Raw genomic sequence first — 5,907 nt, forward strand, 5'->3', positions numbered from 1 at the left:
GCACAAGTAGAAGCAATAATGGCCTTAGGCAGGATCTGGGATAGGTCATCCACTGTAATAGGAGGCATAAAAGTGTTAGGTAGCTAGTCAGACATGAGCAACAGGGAGAACAAAGGAATAGAGGCCTAGTCTAAAGATCACCCAAAGAACACCCCAATTGTGGTAGAATTCTGAGTATGCACATGCGCACTAGGCAAAGTGATATAGCTGCCAGGTGTCAATCAAAATGACCTCACTTGCCAGTCACCTAGGAGTGCCTTTGGAACCACCCATCACAGGCCCAAATATAAGACAGACATACTCCCTTTTTGCCCTTCTGGGTTCTCTCTCTTTTTGGTCTTTTTGTGGCCTTTTTGCCCTTTTGTAGCCGTTTTGGTTACAGCTCTGGAACCACATGCCCCCTTGGGGCATATTTTGTTTTTCTCCATGTGTCTCCTTGGGGCATTCTTTGTTTTTCTAAAATATATTTTTAATAAAACTATTAAATCTCAATGACCTGTAATTCTTCACTGCAGTCATTTTAGGAAGAACGGAGGAAAAATGCTAACTACACATCTGCGCCCTTCGTTATCCCTCTCCCTCTCCTCTACCATTGAGGCGACAGCGAACTCAGATTGGCCCCAAAGGTGACAAAGGTACTCAGATGCAGGTAGCTGGTTACCTTGTAGAAGTTCTCTGGGGACTGCTTCTGTTCTCTTAATGAAACAGAAAGATAGGAGTGAGAATGTATGAGGAGGTATTGGCTGTTTTGAGGGCACATGAGAAGGGATAAAAGAGTAGTTTTTAAGAGTGGTACAGTGAAGGGAATGAGAAAAATTGTAAGATAGTCATGCAGATGCTCTTAAGATTACTGTCATGAATTTAAGTTGAGACTAGTTCAGCATCATTGTGTTTCTCTCCATGATAGCTCAGGTAGGTGAATGCAGGGGCTAAATGTCTTCTTTACATGTAGATTAGTTTTATTATGTGAGTCTGCCTAAGCAAAAGAGGGACAACCACACCCAGACCCCTAGATCGAGAAACCGGCCATGAACTTGAAGTTTCTCTTAATGCTTCTTTTAAGGACATGGGCCACCCTCCATTCTTTCACCACCTCCCAAAATGAGGTTTCTCCTCTTAGCCCAAAGGTGCTCACTCCTTCACGACCTCCCCAAAGATACACTAAGAAAGGGACAACACTTAGATTCAACCTGGGTTGCAGTGGACACCGAATTCCACCCATTCGCTCTCCAGGACCCCCAAACCAGGTGATAGATCCAGAAGTGCACTGTACTTACAGTTCAAGAGGTGAAAATGTGTACTAGTTCAGATTATGAGTCGAAACATTCTGGGCTCTCTGATAGCAGTGTGCAGGGCAATGAATGAATTTTCCAAGTTGGTTGTCAAGGGCCCTTAACTCAAGTCTACAGGAATTGAAACACCTCCCTCCTCCCCTGATATTGTCTTCTTGGTGAGTCGCATCTCCGGAAAGGCTCACTCAGACCCTCTCCTTCCTTCTCGCTTCCTGATAGAGGAAGACCCAGAGGGAGTGGGAGACGCTGCATTGGGAGACCGGAAATGGGGCATAGGAGTGGGGAGGCAGAATCGTCCCAGCTCAGACAGGACAATGGTGAGGACTCAAAGAGTCTGCTCTTACTGTCACTGATGTGCACGGGCGACCGTACAGACAGACAAGGGTCTATTTCTTGCCGAAGGAATTGCGCCTTGAAATTCTCTCAAAAACTGCCTGCAAAGCCTCTGAGTTCCCATTTATGAGGGTGAAAAAAATGTAAAAAACAAAACAAAACCTCCAAAACCCAAACGAACAACAACAAAAAAACCACTCCCTATTCCATCCCAGCCCTTATATCAATCCTCCTGCCGTAGGTGACCTCGTTTTGAGGTCATGCCTGCCAACATCAGATCTTAAAACTTGTTTGTTCCCCTCCCCTACTTTCCTGGTGAACTTCGTCTTTGAAGGCTTATTGAGACGTTACTAATTGGCAAAATTTTTCCGAGTGCTACATGGCCAGAAATATGGATCCACTAGACTTAAAGGGTCACTCGCACACTCAGCACTTATCTCAGCCCCAATATGCTGGCTTCTTAACGACATTCATCATCCTTTGAACTCAGTTCTGCAACTGGTAATAAGGAGGAACGCTGGCAGTGGTGGGATTCGAACCCACGCCCCCGAAGAGACTGGAGCCTTAATCCAGCGCCTTAGACCGCTCGGCCACACTACCAGAACGTGGCATCAGCCTAACTCTCCTCAAACTCGAATACCATCTAAAAGGAATTGGATGAACCGTTCAAGCGACAGCGAGATTTACTACAAAAGCTTACTTTTCCCCATCCGCTCTGGATTGTTCATCTTCCATCTAGGGCTTCAAAGGGAATATCTTAATGAGTGAACGAAATCTGTATCGCACATTGGGCTGTGGGCCTTTTGCAGGTGTTGATTATGTTTTATTCTTGTTGGCTTCCTCTCAGTCTTGCCACAAATTTCTCAGAAAGATAAATGAAGGTCAAAGCCAATTAAGGCCACAAAAATCCTAGCTTCGAGGGAGCATGACTTATCAAATGGAGTTTCAGAGCTTTTAGAAATGATTGAGCACCTACTCAGAGCTAGAATCTAACCAACAACCTAAAGATGCCAATGGAACTCTACAGTTCTCCTTTTTACCAGCTGAGATAGCAAAGTGTGCACACAGGCTCTACCAAATTATTTCTTCAGAAAAGGGGAAGCCCTTCACATGGTTTTACATTCTATTCATAAGACACTTGGTGATGTTTTCTTTCTGCTCTCAAAGAGAGAGAGAGAGCACATGTTAATGCCATTTGAATTTGATGGTTTAGGGATCTCCCAGGTCATCTCAACATTGCAAATATACCCTCTGAGTCTGCTCTTGTTGCTCAGGGACTTTCCGAGGAAATGTCCAGGTAAACAGAGGGCAGTGCTCAAGTTCCCTGCTGACAAACTCTGCTTCTCCTGGGGGCAAAGCCCATCAAATAGCCCCACAAAGCTGTGCCCAGGACCCTGGAAGGTGCACCAACTCTAGGCTTTCCTCCTAGCCCAGTGATTTAATGTGCTCATTTTTCCAAGAAAAATGTTTTGGTATAGCCCCACAAAGCTGTGCCCAGGACTCTGGAAGGTGCACCAACTCTAGGCCTTCCTCCTAGCCCAGTGATATAATGTGCTCATTTTTCCAAGAAAAATGTTTTGGTGAAGAGTGATAGGAGGAAGTTCTGCAGCTAAACAGAGGCCAGACTAGGGCTTCTGATCCCTGCAGCTACTCTCTCCCATCAGGCAATTTTTACTATTAAAGAATAGTATGTCCTCCCTTACAAATAGCCTTCATATGATGGCTGACAACATTTTTCAAAAGAAAATTAAGGCTTGGTCAGGCTTTTAACCTGGCACATCACATCCAAAATAATAATAATGTCCCTAAGCAGTAGTTCTCAACCCTGGCTGATCATCAAAATCACGCATGGAACTTTTTAAAATTCTGATGTCTAGGCTGAACCCTAGGCCAATGACACTGGAACTACTATGGGTTTTATCAGAGCATCGGTATTTTGTCAAGTTTCCCAAGTGCAGCCAACATATCTTCCAGTGCCCAAAGAAACTCCAATAAGCCATTCTATTTCTTTTAAGAGCATCTTATTTGTCCTGCTTATCACTTCAAAACCTGCTTGGCTCAGTGGTGGTTTCTCTGTATGCCTGCTGTGACTCAGCCAAGAAAGGTCAGTGTGCAGTTAATGCCTGGATGGCAGTCACCAAAAGCTACTTGGGCTACCATTTCCAGAGAACAAACCACTACACACAAATTGGAAAGGATGGTGTACCAGAATAGAGTGAGGTTGTTCATAGATTAAAATGAGATACCACATATAGGAAGGGCTCTTCCTTAGCCCTTCTAGGTCCCTCTGTTTGTCACGCCATATACAAACATTAACTCAAAATGAATCATAAACCAAAAATAAAATATTTAGAATTAAATCTTTGTCAAGTTGTGTTGGGGAAAGATTTCTTAGATGCAACATCAAAAGTGTGATTCATAAAAGAAAAACATGCTTAATTATATTTCATCAAAATTAAGTCTCTCTGTCCTTCAAAAGACCCTGTTAAGAGACTGGAAAGACAAGCTACACATAGGAGATTAGTTGAACCCTCAGTTTTGCCTCCTATGGGGACATTTGACAATGCCTGAAGACATCTTTGGTTGTCACAACTGGGATAGTACTACTGGTATCTAGTGGATAAAGGCCAGAAATGCTGCTAAACACCTTATAATACACATGACGGACTCTCACAGTAAAAAATTCTCCAGTACAAGATATTAGTATTGTCAAGGTTCACTAGAGAAACAAGCCACATGAACAAATATCTCTTGCCTTTTTTAGGCCATGGGCCAGTCAGGTTCCATCACCACCTATTAAAATTAACCTGTGACTCTTTCTCAAAGCCTTGAGGAAGGGACAATGTCTAGATTAAAATCTAGGTGTGGTGGAGCCCAATACACCCTCTAGGTACCAAAGGCCATGCACATAGGGCAGGAAAAGCACTGCCCTCAAAGGTCAGAAAGTGAAAACGTTCCTTAAAGAGCTCAAATTCAGACTTGGAACCCATCCTAGGACTCTTTGTGGGCTAGGTGGGAGTCAGAATGGTGTTCCTTGGCTTGCTCAAGTCTGGAAGGTGAGGCACTTCCCTGAGCTGGTGAGCAGTTGCCTTCCTTGATGATTCGCTTCCTAATTAACCATCTCCTTTACGGTCCTAATGGTGGGCTTGGAGGAAGAGACAAGAGAGAGGGCAGGTGACAGAGGGGGTGCCTTTGTTGTGGGTAGATCAGAGGCAGGTGGAGAAATTAGAGAGCCTCCTTTGAGAAACGCAGTAGGGGTCTGAGAGATAGCAGCAGGGACCACAGGGATAGTTTTGGTGCTCTGTGTTACTGCCCCAATTTGTTCTTCAACTCTGTGTGTGTTTGTCCAAATTTTTCCAAGTTAACACTTAGGATAAAATGATGAGACCAAGGCTCACTTCACTCCTTGCTCCCCTCCATGCCCCACTTTACAAGACACACCATACATTTTCAAGATTCCAAGACTCTCTTACCTCTTCTCCCTTGATTTAAAGGCCCCAGCTTAAATGTCATCTCTTTAGCAAGGCCTTACGGGATCCCTTCCGAACCAAAGGCAAAAACCGAAAGAGCGGGTGTTTTACTGGTCTGAGTATCACACTGACCTGTGAGCATCTTGAGGGGAAGCTGTGAACCATTCATTCACTGGCCTCATTTCCCCAATCCAATGCTCAGTGTTCAGAAAATTCAGATATTAGTATACCCCTTGCCTGGGTTTTCAGAATGTTTAACCGGAGTGAGGACACCAGCAGTGATCCCTTGGTTAAGAAACAAAACCCTAGCAACGGTAGCATTCAAACCTACATCTTCTGAGAGATTAGAGCATAAATCCACCACTTTAGACCACTTTGCCATACTATAAAACCCATTAACACAATTCTATCTATGATTACTAATTGTACCTTTCTTTCCCTTTTTTCAGCATCTTCAGTATTTCTCACCCAAAACCCCAACTCTAAATATCAACAAAGAACACTAAATAAATTATTCCCTCCCTCTTCCGCTCTACTAGGACTCAAATCTATCCACTCACCCTGAACAGCTCTTCTTACTCCAGGAGAGATCTTCGAAACAAACTATCCACTCCAGAAGCAAAGCCCTTGGGATCTAAAACATAATAGCTCCCGGGAGGCAGGAGTCGTGTCAGCTTTGCCTGACGTCCAGCTAGCACCCGACAGTTTATTTATTAATGGAACGGACCAGTGAACCCCTTGATTTAGACTCCAGATTGCTAGAGGGTGGTGGTGATGGTCGTGGTGGTGGTGATGCAGTAAAGAAGAGCAAA

At 44.1% G+C, this 5,907-nt stretch overlaps 1 non-coding gene across 1 annotated transcript; it reads right to left on the reverse strand.

The window, feature by feature from the left end:
• Positions 1-2,143: 2,143 nt before the first annotated feature.
• TRNAL-AAG lies at positions 2,144-2,225 on the reverse strand. Its single transcript has one exon. It is a non-coding gene; the product is annotated as a tRNA-Leu (tRNA).
• Between the last annotated feature and the right edge of the window lie 3,682 nt (positions 2,226-5,907).

The sequence above is a fragment of the Pteropus alecto genome, unplaced genomic scaffold (genome assembly GCF_000325575.1).
Source record: "Pteropus alecto unplaced genomic scaffold, ASM32557v1 scaffold1197, whole genome shotgun sequence".
In the NCBI taxonomy this organism is placed as follows: Eukaryota; Metazoa; Chordata; class Mammalia; order Chiroptera; family Pteropodidae; genus Pteropus; species Pteropus alecto.